Below are 25,258 nucleotides of genomic sequence, written 5' to 3'. Positions count from 1 at the left end.
GCCAAGATGAGCCCAGCTACTAATGGAATAGCATAGGCAAGACAACCAGTCCCCTGCCCAGTGTGTACCACCTGCATCTCTCAATCCACAGGTCTTCCTGCCTTCCACTGTGCTGTGAATGGCCACCCTGTTGCCTCCCTGATCAGTGTGTTCCTTTTTACCACTAACTCCCTTCCATCTTGAATGTCCTAAACTACATGGTCCACCAAATATATTCTGTCCTGTGAGTCCTGCTCCAGTATCACATCCTGTAGAAAAGTCTTCCTGCCCAATCCTACCCAGAGCTGGTATGTGTTTACTTTGCTTCTTCATGACATAGGGTCCATTTGCATTACATCCATTTGAAAGCTTTTCTTTTCCCTCTGTCATCATTGGTGTCACTGCTAGGTATAGGTATGGACAACTCTTTGAGGATTTTCTGTAAGATCTTGAGGGCAGGACTAAGTATTTCAGGTCAGCTAACTGCCTGAGTGAATTACCACTTTCTTCTTCCCTATTCTTGGGAAGGGAAGCCTGCCCTGCTTTTCTCCCTAGTAAATGTGTCTTCTCATAAGTGGCAGACTAACCAGAACCTGGGCTTAATCAATCAGGGGCCTCGCTCTCCCAACCCTAATACCAAAAATCCACCAGACTGACACAGGAAGGACTAGAAGAGGGCACAGGTGGAACGGCCATCCTCAACCTCCACTTGTCCCACATCACCTCATGTTGGGACTGGCAGACAAGAGCTGATTTAGTAGTCATGAATTCCTTTAACTTTTGTTTATCTGAGAAACACTTTATCTTTCCTCTTATTCTGAATGATAGCCTTGCTGGATGCAGTATTCTTGGTTGTAGGTTTTTTTCTTTCAACACTTTGAACATATCATGCCACTCCTTTCCAGCCTACAACGTTTCTGCTGAAAAATCAGTGGATAGCCTTATGGGTCTTCCCTTGTATGTAACTGTTTTATTTTCTCTTGCTGCTTTTAAAATTCTCTCTTTATCACTACTTTTTGCCATTTTATTTTATTTTATTTCATTTTATAGATTTATTTATTTACTTGAGAAAGAGAGAGAGAGTGAGCAGGGGGAGGAGCAGAGGGAGAGGGGGAGAGAACATCCTTAGGCCGATTCCCTCCTGAGGGTGGAGCCTTACACAGGGCTCAATCCCATGACCCTGAGATCATGACCCGAGCTGAAGTCAGACACTTAACCAACTGAGCCACCCAGGCACCCCTACTTTGTGCCATTTTAAATACCATGTATCTGGGTGTGGACCTTCTTGGGTTGATTATATTGCGGGCTCTCTGTGCCTCCTGGATCTGGGTTTCTGTTTCCTTTCCCAGATTCAGGAAGTTTTCAGCTATTATTTCTTCAAATAAATTATATGCCCTCTTTTCTCTCTTCTCCTTCTGGGATCCATATAATGCAAATATTATTATGCTTGATGGTATTGCTGAGTTCCCTCAGTCTATTTGTATTTTTTATTATTATTTTTCTGTCTCCTGTTCAGCTTGATTTTTTTCCCATTACTCTGTCCTCCAGGCCACTGATCTGTTCTTCTGCCTCCTCTAGTCTGCTATATATTCCTTCTAGTGTATTTTTAATTCCAGTTATTGAGTTCTTCATGTCTGATTGATTCTTGTTTATGTTTTCTATTTCTTTGTTAAGGTCTCAGTGAGGTCCTCCACTCTTTACTCAAGTCCAGTCAGTATCTTTATGACCATTGCTTTAAATTCTTTATCAGGTATATTATTTATCTCTGTTTCAATCAGCTCTCTTGCTTTGATTTTGTTGTGTTCTTTCATTTGGGACATATTCCTCTGACTCCTTTTGTCTAACGCTGCCTGTTTCTGCATGTTAGGAAAGTCAGCTACATCTCCTGCTCTTGAAAGTAGTGGCCTTATGAAGAAGAGGTCCTGTAGTGCCCTGCAGTGCAATGTGTCTTGTTCAACAGATCCTGGCACTTCAGGGGTATCTTCTTTGTGTGTGGCATGTGCCCTGCTATTCTGGCTGAGCTACTTTTGCCTTCAGTCCATTTGTCTGTAGTGACTCTGCCTGTTGTGGGAAGGGTTTGGTCCCTGTGTTGTTATTAGGCCAGTCTGGGGCTGCCATGGGCTTGAGTTGAGTCAGATCGGGTGTTTGCCCGAGGTGATAGCACTGAACTACAGGGCACTTTCCCTGTGTTGTTCCCTGAGAAGCTTTTATTGGTGGGTGGAGCCTGCAGTCAGAGTAGATGGTTGCGTCTCCCATTGCTGGGGCTATAGTCAGATTGGTGTGTGCAGTTATCATAGTCTGTTTATTCCTGAATTGGATTAGATATATCAGTATGAATCTCTCCTCTCTCTCTCTCTCTGTATGTATGCATATATATGCATATGCATTTGTGTGTGTGTGTGTGTGTGTGTGTAATTCTTAATGTGTCTTTTAAGAGTGCTAGTTCAGTGACCAACCCAGTAACAATAAGCATGCCCTTTAGGCTCAGATCATGGTCCTGAATGACCATTTAAACCGTAAGAAACAAATGCTCCTGGATATATGGCTGATTCCAGGTCTGGGGCCAGAAATCAACAGGATGAGCTTGGAACATTTTGTCATACCAGATATCAAAGATGACTAGGGACATGTTAAAAGGACTCAGGGGCCAAACTGAAGAGATTTTCACCAGCCAATATGGGACCAGTTGTAATTTGAAAATAAAATATAATACAATAATAATACAATACAATACAAAAAAAATTGAAAATACAAGTTGTAATGTTGAAAATACAATAATTATACAAAATGCAATCATTTGAAACCCATCAAGTATACTTAGAACCATGAGTGCATAATGATACTTACATTATTCACCTTCAAAAGAGATTAAGGAAAGTTATTTATTATTTTGAGATCTGATAAATGGAAAGATTCAAGTATTTATTTTCGGTAAATGTATAGTAAATGAAAATATCAAAGTATTGTAGATAATTAATGAAACATGATAGAATTAGAATATCACCATTTAGCAACCCCCAATGATGTTTATACGTCATGCATCAACTGTTTCTAACATCATGGAAAAGAGAAAACTAGATCTTATGTGTCTTTTGATGACATACTATAACAGTCCTTCATTTTATCAAAACTAGAGGAGCTTAGTCTTATCAATGCTCTGAATTCAGCTGCCAATTCACAGGAAAATATGTGGAGAACAGAAAGATACATTTTACTGTACCATAAGGAAGCCATTACCACAATCCAGACTATAGGAAACTACAGTCAAAACACCTAGTGAATTCAACAGATAGATTATAAGGAAAAGAAGGGGATGCTGAAAGGATCTACAGATTAAAAGGACTAAAAGGATACATGAAACTTTAAAAAAAATGGGCAAGATTAGGGTGCCTGGGTGGCTCAGTTGGTTAAGCAACTGACTTCGGCTCAGGTCATGATCCTGGAGTCCCTGGATCAAGTCCTGCATTGGGCTCCCTGCTCGGCAGGGAGTCTGCTTCATCCTCTGACCCTATCCCCTCTCATGTGTTCTCTCTCTCTCATTCTCTCTCTCTCAAATAAATAAATAAAATCTTTTAAAAAAATGGGCAAGATTAATTAAGCTATAGTATGTAGTGATGCAAATTTGGGTGATAAAAGAAATGTAATGAAGTGATTATTGCAAAGATAGTTACTTTTGGGTAAATGAGGATTGTAATTCTAATGGGATAATGCAGAAGTTTCTGGGGTTTCTATGAATGTTCTTTCTTTTCCTTTGATCTGGGTGGTAGTTACAAGGGTACTTACCTCATGATAAATTAGATATACATTTGTTTTGTGTAGTGTTTCTGTATCTGTACTTTATATTAAAATAAAACAATTAGAGGGATTTCTGGTCTCCATTTAAGGAGCTTGGAAGTTGTCACTGTTGTCCTCACAACAAGAAGAAAGCACAAAGAAACTGAAAATCAGCATACTTTCTTAAATCCGTCAGAGAATTAAGGTCACAGGACAAACCATTGCTCTTCAAATTGGTAAGACAGGCAAATACAATGAATCACAGTGTACTGGAGCAGAAACTCTGGAGCAGAAGCCCATTGCTGGAGCCAGTATGAGGTTAGAAAGTACTTGACAAATTGTTGGAAGCTCCCTGTGGACAAACTTGGGGGCTAAAACCTCCAGAGTCCCAGTCTCAGGAGGGCCCCCACACATTTATGAATTGTATGTCCAGGATCCTTGGCAGGATCTCAGAGTGAAGATCAGAGAACTCAGAGTCCTATCAAAGTAGGGGAAGGGTAAAAATAACCATTCTGAAATACACCCAAGAGCATCCTGTTCCTTAAAAGCCTGCCTTTAAGGGAAACTATTTTATCAAAGCCTAAATACCTTGGATTTTTACCAGAGTCTAACAAATTGGGGGAAGGGAAATAGCCAACTCCAGTCTTTCTGTACTTCCTGTTTCACCAAAGTTACAGGGAAGCTGGAAGTCACAACCCAGGGACACAGGTTCACTAAAAGACTGAGATCTAATCATAGGACTGTAGAATGCTGAATGTTTCACTCCCTCCACTCCTTACCACCATATCAGTAGGGCTGCTGTGATAACAGGGGATTACAACAGAAATAACTGTGAGTCTAAGACCTTATTTAAAAAGGAGATTCTAGGGAAACAAAGACAACAGGTGAGACAAAAATAAAAACAAGAGATTTATTTTAGCCTCTCACACCTACAGCTGCATTAAACAGTAAACACAGCCCAACTCCTAGCCAGATAAACATAAAACCTCACATAGAAGACCTGTTTACCGGGGCGCCTGGGTGGCTCAGTTGGTTGAGCGACTGCCTTCGGCTCAGGTCATGATCCTGGAGTCCCTGGATCGAGTCCCGCATCAGGCTCCCTGCTCGGCAGGGAGTCTGCTTCTCCCTCTGACCCTCCCCCATCTCATGTGCTCTCTCTCTGTCTCAAATAAATAAATAAAATCTTTAAAAAAAAAAAAAAAAAAGAAGACCTGTTTACCTCAGGTGTTTTTACCCATTATGTAATGTCTAGCTTCCAGTGAAATATTACAAGGCATACTAAAAAACTAAACAAAGTATAAAGAGACAGGGCAAACATGAGAATCAGACTCAGATATGGCAGAAATGTTGAAATGATCAGCCTAGGATTTTAACATAACTGTATGTTTAACATGCTAAGGGCTCTAGTAGAAGAGTGGACAAAATGCAAGAGCCAATGGGTAATATCAGCAGAGCAATAGAAACTATAAGAAAGAGTAAAAATGAAATGGTAGAAAAAAGAAAGACCATAAACAAGGGAGAAAACGTTGCCATGGTGAAAAGAATCTATTTCACCTACAAGTTACAAAAAATAGCTTGTGCATTGCAGATAAGCAAAGATTTGGATTGACATTACATTCATCATCTAAAATTCATTAGTTAAAATTAAACCTCAGAAAAAATGAAAAAAAAATTCTAAACAAAAATAAAGAATGGCTTTAATGAGCTCAGCAAAAGAGTGCACATAGTTGAGAAAATAATCAGTGAGCTTAAAGATATGTCATTAGAAACTTCCAGAACTGAAATGCAAAGTGAAAAATGAATGAAAAAGATAAAACAGAGTATCTAAGAATTTAGGACAGTTGGAATTTGGAATAGTTACAAAAAGTATATCTTATGTGTCTTGGGGATATGAGAAGTAACAGATAAAGTATTAGAAGTAATAATAACAGAACTTTCTAAAATTAATGACAGACATCAAACCACAGATCCAGGAAGCTCAGAGAATATGAGCAGGATAAATAGCAAATAATTTACATGTAGGCATATCATAGTCAAAGTGCAGAAAATCAAAGACAAAGACAAAATATTAAAAGAAGCCAGAAGGGGAGAAAACACTTAACCTACAGAGGAATAAGAATGAGAATTACATTAGATTCCTCTTCAGAAAGCATGCAAGCCAAAAGGAAAGCAGAGTAAAATACTTAATGTGTTGATGAAAGAAATCCACCAGCCTGGAATTCTGTATCTTGGGAAATTATTCTTAAAAAGTGAGGAAATACTTTCTCAGACAAACAACATTTTGTTTGTCACCAGTAGACCACCCTTGTAAGAAATGTTAAAAGAAGTTTAAAGAGAAGGAAGATAATATGGTTCAGAAATTGAATCTACAGAAAGAAAGGAAGAATCTTCAAGAAATAATAAATTAAGGTGAAATAAAATATTTAATTTTTCTTATTCTTACCTGATCTCACAGATAACTGTTTGTCAGAATGACAGAGCAGCAACATATTGGATGATTCTAGCTTATGAATAAGTGAAATGTATGACAGCAATGCTTGAGGGATGTGAGAGGAGCAGGGGATATTCTGTTATAAGATACTTGCACTACCCATGAAGTGGTATAATGTTCTTGAAAAGTGATTATAGCAAGGTCACAGGATATAAAGTTAGTATACAAAAGTCAATCACTTTCCTATGTACTTGCTTTACTATATACCAGCAATGAAAAATTGGGATTTGGAATTAAAAACACAACACCATTTACATTAACACCAAAAAATATTTAGGTGTAAACCTAACAAAATTTGTGCGTGATCTATCAGAGAAAAACTATGAAAACTTCAAAACTCTGATGAAAGAAATAAAAGAAGATATAAATAAATGGAAAAATACCCCATATTCATATACAGGAAAACAGTATTATTAAGATGCCAATTCTTCTCAACTTGATCTATAGATTCAATGAAATCTCAACCAAAATCTGAGTAAGTTATTTTGTAGATAATGACAAAGTGATATTAGTGTTTATATGGAAAGGTGAAAGGCCCAGAATAGCCAACACAATCCTGAAGAACAGAGTTCAAGGTACTGACTCTACTCAACTTCTAAACTTATTATAAAGCTGTAGTTATTAAGATAGTGTTTTATTGGTGAAATAATAGAAAAATATATTAGTGGAATAGAATGGAAAGCCCAGAAATAGACCCACAGACATCATCAACTGATCTCTAGCCAAAAACAAAGGCAATTAAGCAGAGAAAGGATAGTTTTTTCAACAAAAGGTGCTGGAACAATTGGACATCCTCATGAAAAAAAAATCTGGACACAGATCTTACACCTTTCACAAAAATAAACTTGAATAGGATCAGAGACCTAAATGTAAAATGCAAAACTACAAAACATCAGAATCTAACAGGAGAAAAGTAGGTGACCTTGGGTTGGATGAATAGTTTTTAGATACAACACCAAAAGCATGATCCATGAAAGAAAAAACTGAAAAGTCGAACTTCTGCTCTGGGAAAGACTATTATGAGAATGAAAAGACAAGCCATAGTTTGGGAGAAAATACTTGGCAAAACCCATATGAAATATTGGACATGTATGCAAAACATACTAAGAGCTTTTAAAACTCAACAATAAGAAACAACTCAATTAAATGGGCAAAAGATCTGAACAGACACCTCACTAAAGGACATATGCAGTTGATAAATAAGCATATAAAAAGATGGTCAACATCCTATGTCATTAGGAAATTGCAAATTAATACAACAATGACGCACCCCCCCATACCTAGTGGAATGGCTAAAATCCGAAACACCAAATACTGCTGAGAATATGGAGCAACAGGAACTCTCATTCATTGCTGGTGGGAATGCAAAATGGTACAGCCACTTTGAAAGACAATTTGGCAATTTCTTATGAGGCTAAATATACTCTTACAGTACAACCCAGCAATTATCTTCCTTAGTATATATACAAATGAGTTGAAAACATGTCCACACAATCTTGCACCTGAATACTTTTGTAGCTCTGTTCATAATTGCCAAAAATTGGAAACAACCAAGACATCTATTATGGGTTGCATTATGTCTGTCAAAATTCATATGTTGAAGTTCTAACCTCCCAGTATATCAGAATTGAACTTGGGTGGAAATGGGGTTGTTGTGGTTGTAATTAGTGAAGATGAGGTCATACTGGAGTAAGCTGGGTCCCTAATCCTATTGACTGGTGTCCTTATAAATAGAACACTGTGTGAAGAGACACCTAGGGAGAATGACTTGAGAACATGAAATATAAACCAGATAGCAATAGAGAAGAATCAATAAAGCCAAATGTAATGTCTTGGAAAAGAATAATATGATTGATAAATCCCTCACAAGAATGAGCAAGGAAAAAATAGAAACACAAATCACTAATATCAGAAATGGAAACAAAAGATGTCACAATAGTGCAATAAACTGTAAATGTACAAAAATGGATATCATGAAAAACTTTATGTTAATAAACTTGACAACTAGATGAATTAAGCAAATCACCTGGAAAACACAAACTGAAGCAGAAGTTTTGAATAGTTCTATAGCTACAAAAGGTATTTTTACCTATAACAAGTACTTCCTCACAAAGAAAACTCCTGGCCTAGATTTCCTCACTGATGGATTTTTCCAAACAATTTAGGAGGAAATAATACAAACTTTTCCCCATAAAAAAGGAAAGGAGGGCATATTTTCCAACTCATTTTATGATAACCAAAATTACCTTGATGCCAAAACCTGACATGGACCTTACCTAAAAGAAAATTATAGGTCAATATCTCTCATTAACAGAGAGTCCAAAATCCTGAATAAAAAGCTAATCAATATAACCCAATAACTTAAAAAGGGTAGCCCACATACCTCAGTATTCCCTCCTAATCTTTCTCTTCAGCACTGAGGCAATCACTGTTGGGGTTCCTTTAACTACAGACTACTTTTATCTATTCTAGAATGTATGGTACCACACTGTATGCATTTTTTTGGCATCTGACCTTTTCACTCATTGTAGTGTACATGAATTCATCCATTTTGTGTCTTATCAGTATTTTGTTACTTTTCATTGCTGAGCAGTATTTCCTCATATGAATATAACATTCTCTTGTTGATGGATATTTGTTTTCTGTCACAATTCTGTTTAAATGTTTAAAGGCACTATGAACACTGTAACAGAAGTATTGGTAAAGACATATGTTTTGATTTATTTTAGGCAACTACTACAAGTATAATTGCTGGATCATAGGGAGATATATATTTAAGTTTATAAGAAATGAATCTTTCTCCAAAGAAATTTTATTACTTTATGTTCCTCTTTCTCCATTTCCACTCTGCCAGTGTCTGGTTGATCATACTGGAAAGACCTCTAGAGAAATGGAACCATGCCTGGAATTATGAAAGTTGATTGTTCAATGAAAGCTCTGACACAGAGTGCACCCCTCACCCTCCTCAGATTTCCTCATTTGCCAGTGACCTTCCTTCCCTGTTCCCCAGCAGTCATCACACATGACCAGCCCACGGCCCCTCAGAGGCTGACAGGCACATGGTGGGACAGAGGTGTCGTGGGCAGCTGTCAGCACACTTAGGGGTGAGGCCCTCAGGGATGGGTCTCTACTTCACAGTATGATTAGTGACTCCTGTTTTGTGAGTGGCATTCTAGGATCTGCATGCGGTTAACACTAAAATAGAAATACTCTGACCAGAGGCTCTGGGCATAGGCCCAATGCAATCTCATTCAAGAAACAGAACAAATGAGCAAAGGGGGAAAAAAAGGAGAGAGAGAGGCAAACCAAGAAACACACTCTTAACTACAGAAAAAAACTGATGGTTACCAGACAGGGGGAGGTGCTGGGGGGATGGGTGAAGTAGGTGATGGGGATTAAGGAGTGCCCTTGTCGTGTTGAGCACTGGGTGATGTATGGAAGTGTGGAATCACTATATTGTACACCTGAAACTAATATTACACTGCATACTAACTAATCAGAATTTAAATAAAAATTAAAAAGAAATTATAAGTTAGTGTAACTTTTTGATGGTGACTTGATAATAGCTAATAATTTAATACAATTAAAAAGTTATGGGGGGTGCCTGGGTGGTGCAGGTGGTTAAGCATCCAACTCTTAGTTTTGGCTCAGATCATGATCTCAGGGTGGAGAGATTCAGCCCCGCATCAGGCTCTGCTCTTTGTGGGGAGTTTGCTTCAGATTCTCTCTCCCTCTCCCTCTGCCCGTCCTGCTCATGCTCTCTCTCTCTCTAACACAAAGAAATGAACCTTTAAAAAAAAGTTATACTTGCACAACTTTTCAGACATGAGAATATTTATTGCAGTAGCAATATAGACATGAAAAATTGGAGAAAATGAAATGTTCATCAGCATATTTAGTAATGATCTGTGTTTTCATAAGTGAATATTTAATAAGCAATCACTTAAAATTTGATTCACATATCATTGTTAATAGGGAAAAGTTTAAAACAAACACAAGCATACATACGCACATATATATATTAAGAAGTAGCAGACAGTATATTTATTAAAATATCATTTACTTAAAAATAGTACATATGGATATTCTTATAAACATACAGAACACTTCTCTATGAATACACTAGAAATGTAAAATAATAATTTATAATATTTATCTCTAGCAGATGGATCAGGAGAATCAAGCAGATGGGGAGAGGAATATTTACACTTTACCTTATATCCTTCCATTTGATTTTTAAATTATGACCTGATTAATGTTATGAAAAATGACCGTTGTTTTATAAAGTGTAAGAGTAAATATTTTAAATGTGATTTTGCTATTTTATTCTGAATCCCAACCATCCTCACATTTATGTAATATTTTGTTGTTGTTGTTGATTCAGAATATTGTTTCTTCACTTTCACCCTTCAATTCAAGCAGCACAGGGAGGTGACCTGAGAGCCTCTGAAGATTGAGAAGGGAAATGTATGGCTGAACAACCACAGTTGGATAAAGGTTGGAGGGCCTGGAATGGGCTGTGGATTTAACAGGATGTAAATTTGGAGTAGGTGGGCAGGTCTTCTTTCTCTCTCTTACCAGGCTCTCATAATTGTGAACAGAGGGTATGTCGTAGAGAGTGTGCAGAGATTCTCTGGGAAAGATGTGTTTCGTGAAACCTTGGAGATGATGAGGGAGAAGATTTAGTGGCCTCTAGGTTTTTGATGTGTGTCTTTTGTAGGCATTAGTGGACTCATTAGCTTGGGGGTAACTTAGGCTCTGTAGGGATAAATGGAGTCAGGGAGAAGCACAGAGCAGATCAGAGGATTGACTGCTCACAGCTTGGTTGTTGTGATGAGTAAGGGTCTGGGAGGAAGGCAGCTGGACATTGAGAAATTCTGACTGGGAGTTTTTAAGTTTGCCTAATGCACAGAACTTTTCCAGGATCTAAAACTTGATTATCCTCAGGAGGGAAGACCGAAAGTTTCTTCAGCTTTTCCTTGACTACATCCCTAGTGTGTCTCTAAAACTGCAAATTATTCCTCAGTGTATAACTATCCTTGGGGACAGATAAGGTAGAGAAAGAAGGAGGCAGAGGGAATGAGGGAGGAGGTAGGTGGATTCCTCTCAGCACTACTTCTGAACTTTTTCTTAAGCCCCTGTGTGTGGATGGTATTCTTAGCCATGAGTGGAATAGCAGGAACTGCCCCTGCCTCCTAAGCATGGCTCTTTACTAGCTGTAGGTAGCCTGGATTGATGCCTGAAGGGCAATAGAACTTTCCAGTCCAGTCCCCATCTCTGGAGGTGAGTGCCTTCCAGTCCCCATCTCTGGAGGTATCCCCTTCAGTGAAGGAAAGAGTAGAAGAGCAGTATCATGAGAGGGTCTAGGCTTTGTTGCCATATAGAACAAGGACACCTAGAGTCTGAAGAGTGGAGTAAGAGAGCTACAGAGTAGATGGCTCTCCATCAGATCATCCCTCCATAGCAAAGGGCAGGTTGATGGTACCTGTGCTGGCAATGGGCACATTCTCTGGCATCACCTAAGTGTCTGCTCTCTCATTTCTCATCCTGTCTTCCTTATATCTGCTTACCCTCTTGTCGGGGATCTCCTGGAAGAGAGACTGCAGGTTGACTGGGCAGTGCTTTGGAGAAGAGTGAATGGAGGGAAAGGTAATCAGGTTGGATACTCTTTGTTTCTTCATTGATTTCTTCTTTGATCTATTAATTGATATATTCATTTAACAATATTTATAGAATATATACTTTGTCAGACTGTTCTTGTCACAGGTGGTAATACAAGAAATGTAAAGAACTTGCTTCAAGGTACTTAATTCTAATGTGGGATTTGATGATAAAATAACAAACAAGTAAACATATAATATGATTTGAGGTATTGATGAGAGCCAGTAGAAAGGAAAATACAGCCTAAAGAGGTTAGAGAGTGAAATTGTGCATGTATTGTTTTGGGGTGGATGAGGGGAAAGGATCTGTGGAGAGGATATCTTTGAGCAAAGACCTGCATGTGGTGAGGGAAGGAGCCCAGTCCTCCTGAGGAACTCAGTATGATCTCTATTGGTGTCTTCTAGCTTTTTCATTACCCTTTGGCTCTGGAGAAAATAGTAGGTCGTAGATAAGCAGATGTGCTCTTTGGAATTTTCCATGTTGCTCAATGGGACTGACCCCATGCAGTTTGGTTAGAGGGATAGGCTGCCCATTTGGAGGTCTTGTCTCCCTGCTAGAAGTAGAGATTTGAGACCGGGGGAATATGGAAAATTTTGCCTCTCTATCACAGGTGTTTTCTTGTCTTCTGGTCCCAGGGTGGATACTGCAGTTCAGTTAGGAGTTCCTTCTGTATCCCTTTCCCCACCCCACCCTGTTGACAATTACTGACCAGAGATACCAAAATCTCGGATTTGGAGATCACCTTCGGGGCTCTGGAAGGGCTTTTCCTGCCTGGAGGATATACATTCACTGAAATGAACAATGGAGTAAGGCTTTCATCATGAGAATGAGGAGGAAGAATAAATAATCCCCTCCAGGGAGCCAGCTCTCCTGAAGTCAGGGAAAGACTCAATATTTTGTCTCAAAGTAACTCATCTTATTATAATGTCCTAGATAGGTCCCACTTGCTAACAACACTGCAAAGTTTGTAATATAATTGAGGCAGAACTTAACATGAATATAAAGCAGCATCCTCTATGTTTAGAGTATACAAAGAAATAACCATGTCTGCATGTGATTGGCTAAGATTGGGATTAGCTACTCTTACAATTGTTGAAATGCGGCAGGATTTTGCAGGAATGGATAAAGGAGGCAGAGAAGACACTTTAGGGCATTTGAGATGGAAGTGTTGGTGGTATAAATATGGTCAGGAAAGTAGATGGGGCGGCAGGTCAGAGCAGAGCTGGAGGGAGGGTGGCCGGTGAATTGAGAGATAAGGGTAGAGACAGGGGTGGGTGTGTTTTCACGCCTAGGGTGTGGTGTTGGTGGCTATTGCTCATCTTCTTGGGCATTTACATTTACCTTCAAATTTATTCATGTCCTACATAAAACTAACACCAACTTTGTATAGAAAATAGTAGCATTATGTTGTAGAGTCTAGGTATGGGATATATTTCCTCAAATTGGAGTTGTCCTTAATCTATTTGAAATCAGAAGCCTGTTTTCTCTCCTTTGTTCTTTAGATTTCACAAGGTTCAAGAGCTCAGAACTAAATGTTGGTGAATCACTCTAGTGCCACTGAATTTTATCTCCTTGGCTTCCCTGGCTCCAAAGAACTACATCATCTTCTCTTTGCTACCTTCTTCTTCTTCTACTTAGTGACATTGATGGGAAAACGGTCATCGTTGTGATTGTGCATGTTGATAAATGTCCGCAGTCCCCCATGTATTTCTTCCTTGGTCATCTCACTGCCTTGGAGATCTTGGTTACAACTATTATTGTGCCCATGATGCTTTGGGGGTTGCTGCTCCGTGGGATGCAGACAATATCTCTGGCTGCATGTGTCACCCAGATCTTCCTGTACCTTGCTGTGAGGACCACAGAGTTTGCATTGCTGGGGGGGGATGGCTGTGGACCATTACATGGCTGTCTGTAACCCTTTGAGGTACAACATCATTATGAACAACCGAACCTGCATCTGGGTGGTCATTGTTTCATGGGTGTTTGGGTTCCTTTTTGAAATCTGGCCAGTCAAATGTGGTGAACAATTTCTTCTGTGACTGAGGGCAATTGCTCAAACTATCCTGCAGTAATACCCCTTTCACAGAGTTTATCCTATTTTTAATGGCTGTTTTTGTTCTTTTTGGTTCTTTGATCCCTACAATCATCTCCTACACCTACATCATCTCCACCATCCTCAAGATCCCCTCAGCCTCTGGCCGGAGGAAAGCCTTCTCTATGTGTGCTTCCCACTTTACTTGTGTTGTGATTGGCTATGGCGGTTGCTTGTTCCTCTATGTGAAACCCAAGCAAACGCAGGCTGCAGATTACAATAGGGTGGTTTCCTTCATGGTTTCAGTGGTTACTCCTTTCCTCAACCCTTTCATCTTCACCCTCCGAAATGACAAAGTCACACAAGCCCTTAGGGATGGAGTGAAAAGATGCTGTCACCTATTTAGTAACTAATCTTGTCTTAATTATTATGAATCTAGAATGGTCTGAAAAGTACTTGCTCATCTTTTAGATGCATCATAATCATCATCAAACAATGTGTGTGCAGCAAAAGCCTTTAAGTATGGCCTGGTTTTTAACATGTTTGGTTGTTACTCAAATATTCACCTTATTATAAAGTTACATATATAGATACAGATACAGATATACATACTATTCTTATTTTTAAATTTTATTTTATTTTATTATGTTATGTTAGTCACCACACAGTACATCATTTGTTTTTGATGTAGTGATCCACGATTCGTTGTTTTCGTATAACACCCAGTGCTCCATGCAATACATGCCCTCCTTAATACCCACCACTGGGCTAACCCATCCTCCCACCCCCTTCCCCTCTAAAACCCTCAGTTTGTTTCTCGGAGTCCATAGTCTCTCATGGTTCCTCTCCCCCTCCAATTTCCCCCCTTCATTATACATACTGTTCTGAAGTTATGATACATTTCACAATAAAACTTTTAAAAATTAAATGGAAAAATAATATGTGTGATATTTAAGTTTCTGAATAGGAAAGGGTAGAAAAATATTCTCTGACTACAGAATGGAATGACTACTAGATTCTAAGTCATTTCAATAATGTCCTATGCTTTAGGTCCTCTGATTGTGTAAGCTTCCTATTACTTCCCTGGCTCAAACATAGTCTCTCTCTCTCTCAATCTCTTTCTTTCTCTTCTTATAGCAGACACAACAATACTTTATTCTTTCAAGTCAATGAATATGACATTTCTAATTTCAGTGATGGAAATGCAGACCTAAGGCAGTGCCTCTTAAACTTTAATGTGCATTTCTATCACTTGGGGATCTTGTTGAAATGTACATTCTAATTCAGTAGTCTGGACTAAGGCTTGATAGTCTACATTTCTAACCAGCTCCAGCTGATGTTGATGCTGTTGTGGGGGAAGGATTTCCTTTACCCTTGATTTCCTGTCCCAAAGTTCTGTTACCTTAGTACTTCTCTGCATATTTCCTTGGCTGGCAGAATTTAGAGAATGAAGTCATTCCACAATTTGGGACACCTTTACAATCCTAGGAGTGGTTTTTTTTAAATACAGACACATCTCTAATTGGTGGACTTCCTCAGGGTGTGGGAGAAAGAGCTAGGTAAGTTGGTATTCTCTCACCTGACAGCACCCAGATCATGTTGCCTGCTGCCACAAAGGATGTGGCACAATGGAGCTGCTGTGCCAGGAGCTGATGTGACAAGGGAGAGCTGGCCCTGCTGGGTCCCTGGGCTCAGGGGGGAGTGCAGAGAGGGCAGAAGAGGAGGCAGCCTCTCATCTCTGTTACATTCTTCAATCCTTCCAAGGTCCATGTTACCTGGCCCCTGCTTCCTGTCCCCTTCAGTCGTTCATCCTCTCCTGCCTACTTTGTTTCCTGATTCCTCTTTGTAGCTCTCTTCCTGTGGCTCCAGTTCCCCCGTTCACTTCTGGGTTCCCCATTACCTTTCCCAAGCATAGTATGCTGTCATCCAGCTTCCCACCAGGAAGCCCTTGTGCCTCTTTTCTAGCACCACCAACTTCACTCACTCTTTCCCTAGTCAGCCTGACTTTGGTCCCAATCAGTGATTCCATTTCTTATGTCATAAGCACAGTTTTATCCACTGTGGCATTTTTGTAATAATGAGATATTGATAACCAAACGGGATATCAGTAGGTGACTCGTTAAATAGTTTCACTCATAACAATGAAATATTATGCAGCTATAAAAATAATAAAGCTCTTTCTGTGATAAGAAATGATCCCCAAGCTGTATTGTTAAGTGAGAAAAGCAAAGTACATTGAACTTAGTATTTACTTTTGTATAAGAAAGGAGTAGAAATAGTGTATATTTATATTTGCTTGTGGAACGCATTGTAAGAAATTAAGCAGTGGTTACCTGTGTGATTGTGGTGGTGGGAATGGGCAGATAGAATGGAGAAAGAACAAGATTTTTCACTCTTTGCCTTCTAACATTCTCTTTATTATTTTTGTAACCATGTATAGGTATTGCCTATAAAAATAATCACATTTTGTTTATGTGTTTTAAGGGATGTAGTAATTCAACCAGTCATCTTTTTATTTATTCATGTATTTATTTTTTCTCTTATTCAGGAATACCTGCTTATTTATATGAATACATTTCTCTAACTGGAAGATATTTGGTAAGTGGAGCCTTCTGTTAAATTAAAATATTTTGGGAAATATTTCTGGAGCATAACATAGAAGCTAGGAACTCAAGAAGAATATCAGGAGAAGGAGGCCTGTATAGAAGTGACTGTACACTTTCTTGAACTTAAGGCCTCGGTTAGTATGTCTGAGAGGGAAGAAATATCACTCTCAGAAAAGAAAAGAGGCTGTCCCATTCTAAAGAATCTTGCTCTGACATACTTACTTACTTGTGTAACTAGGTAGTAAGTGCCAGAGAAAACTATCCATCTAGAGCTCCATACTCCAAAGCAGTGTAGCACTGAGGTTAAACACTGGAGAAGCCCAGTGCCTAAACTCCCTTATTCCCAACTTTGCAGGCAATAGCTTTCTGCTATGCTAGATACCTCTCTCTACCTCCAAAAATTGATTCTAGAAATGCTTGGTTTATATGTATAATGCAAACAATAATAATGATATTAACAACTAATATTTAATATTATGCATGTCAGGAGCACCTTTCACATCTAGCCATAGGGATTCCCTGTTGATTTCACCAGAGGGACCTACTTGGCATCCAAGTCTGTACATGGACAACCCAGAAGTTCTGGGGAGTTACTCCTGATTGGATGTAATTTGACCAATGGAAGTAGAAACTGGTAGATAATTTTTCCTCTTTTCCTCTCTGAGGGACAGTCAGGAGACACAGTTTATACATCTTCTAAGGTGAGAAGTTCCAAAGATCAAGCAATTTGTTGTACTTAATGGTAGCAAGCTTGATAAAACATCCTTTTATTGGTTTTACAGCCTTCCGTTTTTCATATCTTTTGTCACTCATGCCTGCTGTCATGGACTGCATTCCCCAGTGAATAGCTCATAAGTCCTTGGCCTCCTGAGGAACACAGCTAAGAAATACTGCTTAAGTCTGGCACTTAATTCTTAAAACTAAACAAAGAAGAACTCATTTAAATCATAAAAGAACTCCCTACGGTAACTATTATTATTACCCAAGGACCTCTGGCATAGAGACAGTAAGTGACTCATCCAAGGTCACATTGTTAGTATGCAAAGGCCCAGGATCTAAACCAAGGTGGTCCAGCTTCTGTTTCTTCTCTTAACCACTATGCCAGATAGCCTACACTGCTAAATCATGAAATGCTATGTATATCTTTATCTGAGCTACTAGTTATTTATTCTTGTTTCAATCAGGATAGCCTAGGTTATGTCGTGGTAACAAGTAATCTCAAAACTGTTTTATCCCACAACAGTAAATGTTTATTTTTGTTCTCATTATTTGTCTGCTATGGGTCAGTTGCTCCTCTGCTCCTTATCATCTTTATTATAGTTTAGGCTAATGGGGCAGTCTCTAACTGGGATTTGGCTGGTCCTGAGATAGTGGGGAAAGAGGATGGTAAATCATGGTCAGATTTCATTCACCTAAGTAAGTGAGGAGGCCAAGCCTGCTGTCAGTAGGAATGCCTAATTTCAATCCAGAACTATAAAATTTTATGTATCTGAAAAAATTAACATTAAATGTTGTAATTTTCTTTATTATAGTCTGTTTCTTCCATAACTTAGATATATACTTATAAGTAGTTTAAGGAAGGGAAAAAAATTGCACAGAACATTATTTTCAATCCTAAATGTTTAAAAACCCATCATCTGGGGAAAGTGGACATCTACATGCGAAATAATGAATTTGAACCCTTACCTCACACCATGTACAAAAATTAACTCAAAATAGAACAAAGACCTAGATGTAACAGCTAAAACTATAAAACTCTTAGAGGAGAAAACATAGGGAAAATTTTCCTGACATTGGATTTGGCATCAACTTAATAGATATGACACCAAAAGCACAGGCAACAATAGGAAAATTAGAGAAATTGGACCTCAAGAAAATTAAAATCTTTTATGCATCAAAGGACACTATTAAGAGAGTGAAAAGGCAACCTACAGAATGGGAGAAAATGTTTGCAAATCATATATCTGATAGGGGACTTGAATCCAGAGTATATAAAGAACACTTACAACTCGGGGGCGGAGCAAGATGGCGGAGGAGTAGGAGACCTGGATTTCGTCTCCTCTCAGGAATTCAGCTGGATAGGGATCAAACCATTCTGAACACCTACAAACTCAACAGGAGATCAAAGAAAAGAAGAGCAACAACTCTCTGAACAGAAAAGCGACCACTTTTTGGAAGGTAGGACGTGCGGAGAAGTGAATCCGAGGCGACATTCGGGAGGATAGACGGTGGGGGAGGGGCCTCCGACGGCCGCTTCTGGCAAGTGATAGAGCCACGGAGCACAAAATCGGAACTTTTAGAAGTCTGCTCCGCTGAGGGACGTCACTCTGGTGGCGAAGTGGGGGGTGGAACCCTTGCGGGACAGTGTGGTCTCAGGACCCTCGGGGTCACAGAAAGACCGGGGGTGCCTGAGTGCGGCAGAGCTCCCAGGTACCGGAGCAGGGAAGCCGGCTGCAGAGACGGAGCCCAGGCGCGGGCTCTCAGCTCGGGGTTGCTATAAACCGTGATCCGCGGCACAGTCGGGCCACTGCTCCTCCAGCAGGGACCCAACAAGCGGCAGATCCGGGGAGACTCACCTTCTTCCCCCGGGAGGAGAGGTGCGGGAGCGCACCGCGGGGATCTGCTGGGTTTGGAGACTCCACCCGGGGTCCGGTGCCAGATAGAAGGGCGCGGTCACAGGCCGGGTGAGCGCGGAGTGCGGCCGGAGACCGGGGAGACGGGAGTGACTGACGGCTTTTCTCTGGGGGCTCGCTGAGGAGCGGGACACCGAGTTCTCGGCTCCGCCGGGGCGGAGACTGGGAGGCCACCATTTTCACTCCGCCTCCAAAGCTGTACGGAGAGCTTGCAGGGAACAAAAGCTCCGGAGAGCAAACCCGAGCAGATTACTTAGCCCGGACCGGCAAGGGCGGGGCACTTTTGCCTCCGGCAAAGACATTTGGGAACCACGGCAACAGGCCCCTCCCCCAGAAGATCAGCGAGAACAGCCAGCCAAGACCAAGTTTACCGATCAATGAGAACGGCAGAACTCCAGCGCTAGGGGAATACTGCACATAGAATTCATGGCTTTTTTACCATGATTCTTTAGTCTTTCAAAATTAATTATTTTTTTTAACTGTCTTTTTTTCTTTTTTCCTTTTTTCTTTTTTTTTGAATTTTTCTTTTTCCCTTTTTCAACCAACATCTTATCAATCCCTTTTTTAAAAAAAAACATTTTTATTTTTCATTTTTAAAGTCATATTCTATCCCTTCATAGTAGTTACCCGTATTTTTGGCATATATATATAAGTTGTTCTCTCTTTAAAATCTTGAGATAGTTTCTTCTAACAGATCAAAATATACTCTAAATCTCTAGTGTATGGTTTTTTTCTACTCCCCTGCCTGATCACATTCTCTCCCTTTTTTCTTTCTTTCTTTCTTTTTTTTTAATCCTCTTCTTTCTTTTTTCAAACAACTTATCAAATCCTTTTTTAAAATTTTTTATAATTTCCATCTTTACAGTCATATTCCATCCCTTCATCATATCAACCCTTATTTTTGTACATATATAAGTTTTTCTTTCTTTAAAATTTTGGGAGGGACTTTCTTTTAACAGACCAAAATACACCCAAAATCTAGTGTGTGGCACTGATCTATAATCCAGCCTGATCATATTTGATCACATTCTGTTTTTGTTTTGTTTTGTTTTGTTCTGCTTTTGTTTGTTTTTATCTTTATCTTTTTCTTTTTTCTTTTTTTCTTTCCTTTTCTTTTTTCTCTCTTTCCCTTTCTTTTCCCACTGCTTCAGGTCTTTTCTGATTTGTTTAGAGTATATTTTCTGGGGACGTTGTTACCCTGTTAGCATTTTGTTCTCTCATTAATCTATTCTCCTCTGCACAAAATGACAAGACGGAAAAAATCACCTCAACAAAAAGAACAAGAGGTAGTACCGACTGCCAGGGACCTACTCAATACGGACATTAGTACAATGTCAGATCTAGAGTTCAGAATCATCACTTTAAAGATACTAGCTGGGCTTGAAAAAAACATGGAAGTTATTAGAGAAACCCTTTCTGGAGAAGTAAAAGAACTAAAATCGAACCAAGTAGAAATCAAAAAGGCTATTAATGAGGTGCAATCAAATATGGGGGCGCTAACTGCTAGGATAAATGAGGCAGAAGAAAGAATCAGTGAGATAGAAGACCAAATGATGGAAAATAAAGAAGCTGAGAAAAAGAGAGATAAACAACTACTGGATCACGAGGGCAGAATTCGAGAGATAAACGATACCATAAGACGAAACAACATTAGAATAATTGGGATCCCAGAAGAAGAAGAAAGAGAAAGAGGTGCAGAAGGTATAATGGAGCAAATTATAGCAGAGAACTTCCCTAATTTGGGGAAGGAAACAGGCATCAAAATCCAGGAAGCACAGAGAACCCCTCTCAAAATCAATAAAAATAGGTCAACACCCCGACATCTAATAGTGAAACTTACGAGTCTCAGAGACAAAGAGAAAATCCTGAAAGCAGCTCGGGAGAAGAGATATGTAACCTACAATGGTAGAAACATTAGATTGGCAACAGACTTATCCACAGAGACCTGGCAGGCCAGAAAGGACTGGCAGGACATATTCAGAGCACTAAATGAGAAAAATATGCAGCCAAGAATACTATATCCAGCTAGGCTGTCATTGAAAATTGAAGGAGAGATAAAAAGCTTCCAGGACAAACAAAAACTAAAGGAATTTGCAAACACGAAACCAGCCCTACAACAAATATTGAAAGGGGTCCTCTAAGCAAAGAGAGAGCCTAAAAGCAACATAGACCAGAAAGGAACACAAACAATATACAGTAACAGTCACTTTACAGGCAATACAATGGCACTGAACTCCTATCTTTCAATAGTTACCCTGAATGTAAATGGGCTAAATGCCCCAATCAAAAGACACAGGCTATCAGATTGGATTAAAAAACAAGACCCATCGATATGCTGTCTGCAAGAGACTCATTTTAGACCCAAAGACACCCCCAGATTGAAAGTGAGGGGGTGGAAAACCATTTACCATGCTAATGGACACCAAAAGAAAGCTGGGGTGGCAATCCTTATATCAGACAAATTAGATTTTAAACCAAAGACTGTAATAAGAGATGAGGAAGGACACTATATCATACTTAAAGGGTCTATCCAACAAGAAGATCTAACAATTGTAAATATCTATGCCCCTAACATGGGAGCAGCCAATTATATAAGGCAATTAATAACAAAAGCAAAGAAACACATCGACAACAATACAATAATAGTGGGGGACTTTAACACCCCCCTCACTGAAATGGACAGATCGTCTAAGCAAAAGATCAACAAGGAAATAAAGACTTTAAATGACACACTGGACCAAATGGACTTCACAGACATATTCAGAACATTCCATCCCAAAGCAACGGAATACACATTCTTCTCTAGTGCCCATGGAACATTCTCCAGAATAGATCACATCCTAGGTCATAAATCAGGTCTCAACCGGTACCAGAAGATTGGGATCATCCCCTGCCTATTTTCAGACCACAATGCTTTGAAACTAGAACTCAATCACAAGAGGAAAGTCAGAAAGAACTCAAATACATGGAGGCTAAAGAGCATCCTACTGAAGAATGAATGGGTCAACCAGGAAATTAAAGAAGAATTAAAAAAATTCATGGAAACCAATGAAAATGAAAACACAACTATTCAAAATCTTTGGGATACAGCAAAGGCAGTCCTAAGAGGAAAGTATATAGCAATACAAGCCTTTCTCAAGAAACAAGAAAGGTCTCAAGTACACAACCTAACCCTACACCTAAAGGAGCTGGAGAAAGAACAGCAAATAAAGCCTAAACCCAGCAGGAGAAGAGAAATAATAAAGATCAGAGCAGAAATCAATGAAATAGAAACCAAAAGAACAGTAGAACAGATCAACGAAACTAGGAGCTGGTTCTTTGAAAGAATTAACAAGATTGATAAGCCCCTGGCCAGACTTATCAAAAAGAAAAGAGAAATGACCCAAATCAACAAAATCATGAATGAAAGAGGAGAAATCACAACCAACACCAAAGAAATACAAACAATTATAAGAACATATTATGAGCAACTCTATGCCAGCAAATTAGATAACCTGGAAGTAATGGATGCATTCCTAGAGATGTATCAACTACCAAAACTGAACCAGGAAGAAATAGAACACCTGAACAGACCTATAACCACTAAGGAAATAGAAGCAGTCATCAAAAATCTCCCAAAACACAAAAGCCCAGGGCCAGATGGCTTCCCAGGGGAATTCTACCAAACATTTCAAGAAGAATTAATACCTATCCTTCTGAAACTGTTCCAAAAAATAGAAATGGAAGGAAAACTTCCAAACTCATTTTATGAGGCCAGCATTACCTTGATCCCAAAACCAGACAAAGACCCCATCAAAAAGGAGAATTACAGACCAATATCCCTGATGAACATGGATGCAAAAATTCTCACCAAAATACTAGCCAATAGGATCCAACAGTACATTAAAAGGATTATTCACCACGACCAAGTCGGATTTATCCCTGGGCTGCAAGGTTGGTTCAACATCCGCAAATCAATCAACGTGATACAATACATTAACAAAAGAAAAAACAAGAATCACATGATCCTCTCAATAGATGCAGAAAAAGCATTTGACAAAGTACAGCATCCTTTCTTGATCAAAACTCTTCAGAGTATAGGGATAGAGGGTACATACCTCAATATCATAAAAGCCATCTATGAAAAACCTACAGCGAATATCATTCTCAATGGGGAAAAACTGAGAGCTTTCCCCCTAAGGTCAGGAACGCGGCAGGGATGTCCACTATCACCACTGCTATTCAACATAGTATTGGAAGTCCTAGCCACAGCAATCAGACAACAAAAAGAAATCAAAGGCATCCAAATTGGCAAAGAAGAAGTCAAACTCTCACTCTTTGCAGATGATATGATACTTTATGTGGAAAATCCCAAAGACTCCACCCCAAAACTGCTAGAACTCATACAGGAATTCAGTCAAGTGGCAGGATATAAAATCAATGCACAGAAGTCAGTGGCATTCCTATACACCAACAACAAGTCAGAAGAAAGAGAAATTAAGGAGTCGATCCCATTTACAATTGCACCCAAAACCATAAGATACCTAGGAATAAATCTAACCAAAGAGGCAAAGGATCTGTACTCAGAAAACTATAAAATACTCATGAAAGAAATGGAGGAAGACACAAAGAAATGGAAAAACGTTCCATGCTCATGGATTGGAAGAACAAATATTGTGAAAATGTCAATCCTACCTAGAGCAATCTACACATTCAATGCAATCCCCATCAAAATACCATCCACTTTCTTCAAAGAAATGGAACAAATAATCCTAAAATTTGTATGGAACCAGAAAAGACCCCGCATAGCCAGAGGAATGTTGAAAAAGAAAAGCAAAGCTGGCGGCATCACAATTCCAGACTTCCAGCTCTACTACAAAGCTGTCATCATCAAGACAGTATGGTACTGGCACAAAAACAGACACATAGATCAATGGAACAGAATAGAGAGCCCAGAAATGGACCCTCAACTCTATGGTCAACTAATCTTCGACAAAGCAGGAAAGAATGTCCAATGGAAAAAAGACAGTCTCTTCAACAAATGGTGTTGGGAAAATTGGACAGCCACATGCAGAAGAATGAAACTGGACCATTTCCTTACACCACACACAAAAATAGACTCCAAATGGTTGAAAGACCTCAATGTGAGACAGGAGTCCATCAAAATCCTAAAGGAGAACACAGGCAGCAACCTCTTCGACCTCAGCCGCAGCAACTTCTTCCTAGAAACATCGCCAAAGGCAAGGGAAGCAAGGGCAAAAATGAACTATTGGGACTTCATCAAGATAAAAAGCTTTTGCAAAGCAAAGGAAACAGTCAACAAAACCAAAAGACAACTGACAGAATGGGAGAAGATATTTGCAAATGACATATCAGATAAAGGGCTAGTATCCAAAATCTATAAAGAACTCATCAAACTCAACACCAAAAGAACAAAGAATCCAATCAAGAAATGGGCAGAAGACATGAACAGACATTTCTCCAAAGAAGACATCCAAATGGCCAACAGACACATGAAAAAGTGTTCAATATCGCTCGGCATCAGGGAAATCCAAATCAAAACCTCAATGAGATACCACCTCACACCAGTCAGAATGGCTAAAATTAACAAGTCAGGAAATGACAGATGTTGGCGGGGATGCGGAGAAAGGGGAACCCTCCTACACTGTTGGTGGGAATGCAAGCTGGTGCAGCCACTCTGGAAAACAGTATGGAGGTTCCTCAAAAAGTTGAAAATAGAGCTACCATATGATCCAGCAATTGCACTCCTGGGTATTTACCCCAAAGATACAAAAGTAGGGACCCGAAAGGCTACGTGCACCCCGATGTTTATAGCAGCTATATCCACAATAGCCAAACTGTGGAAAGAGCCAAGATGTCCATCAACAGATGAATGGATAAAGAAGATGTGGTATATATATACAATGGAATATCATGCAGCCATCAAAAGGAATAAGATCTTGCCATTTGCAACGACGTGGATGGAACTGGAGGGTATTATGCTGAGCGAAATAAGTCAAACAGAGAAAGACATGTATCATATGACCTCACTGATATGAGGAATTCTTAATCTCAGGAAACAAACTGAGGGTTGCTGGAGTGG

General features: G+C 39.4%; 1 pseudogene; it reads left to right on the top strand.

Annotated features, from left to right (window-relative positions):
* The first annotated feature begins 13,437 nt into the window (after nt 1-13,437).
* Nucleotides 13,438-14,350, top strand: LOC116630418 (annotated as a pseudogene).
* The last annotated feature ends 10,908 nt before the right edge of the window (nt 14,351-25,258 follow it).

This window comes from Phoca vitulina, unplaced genomic scaffold (genome assembly GCF_004348235.1).
Source record: "Phoca vitulina isolate PV1807 unplaced genomic scaffold, GSC_HSeal_1.0 scaffold4, whole genome shotgun sequence".
In the NCBI taxonomy this organism is placed as follows: Eukaryota; Metazoa; Chordata; class Mammalia; order Carnivora; family Phocidae; genus Phoca; species Phoca vitulina.
This window is presented reverse-complemented; position numbering and strand designations above follow the sequence as displayed.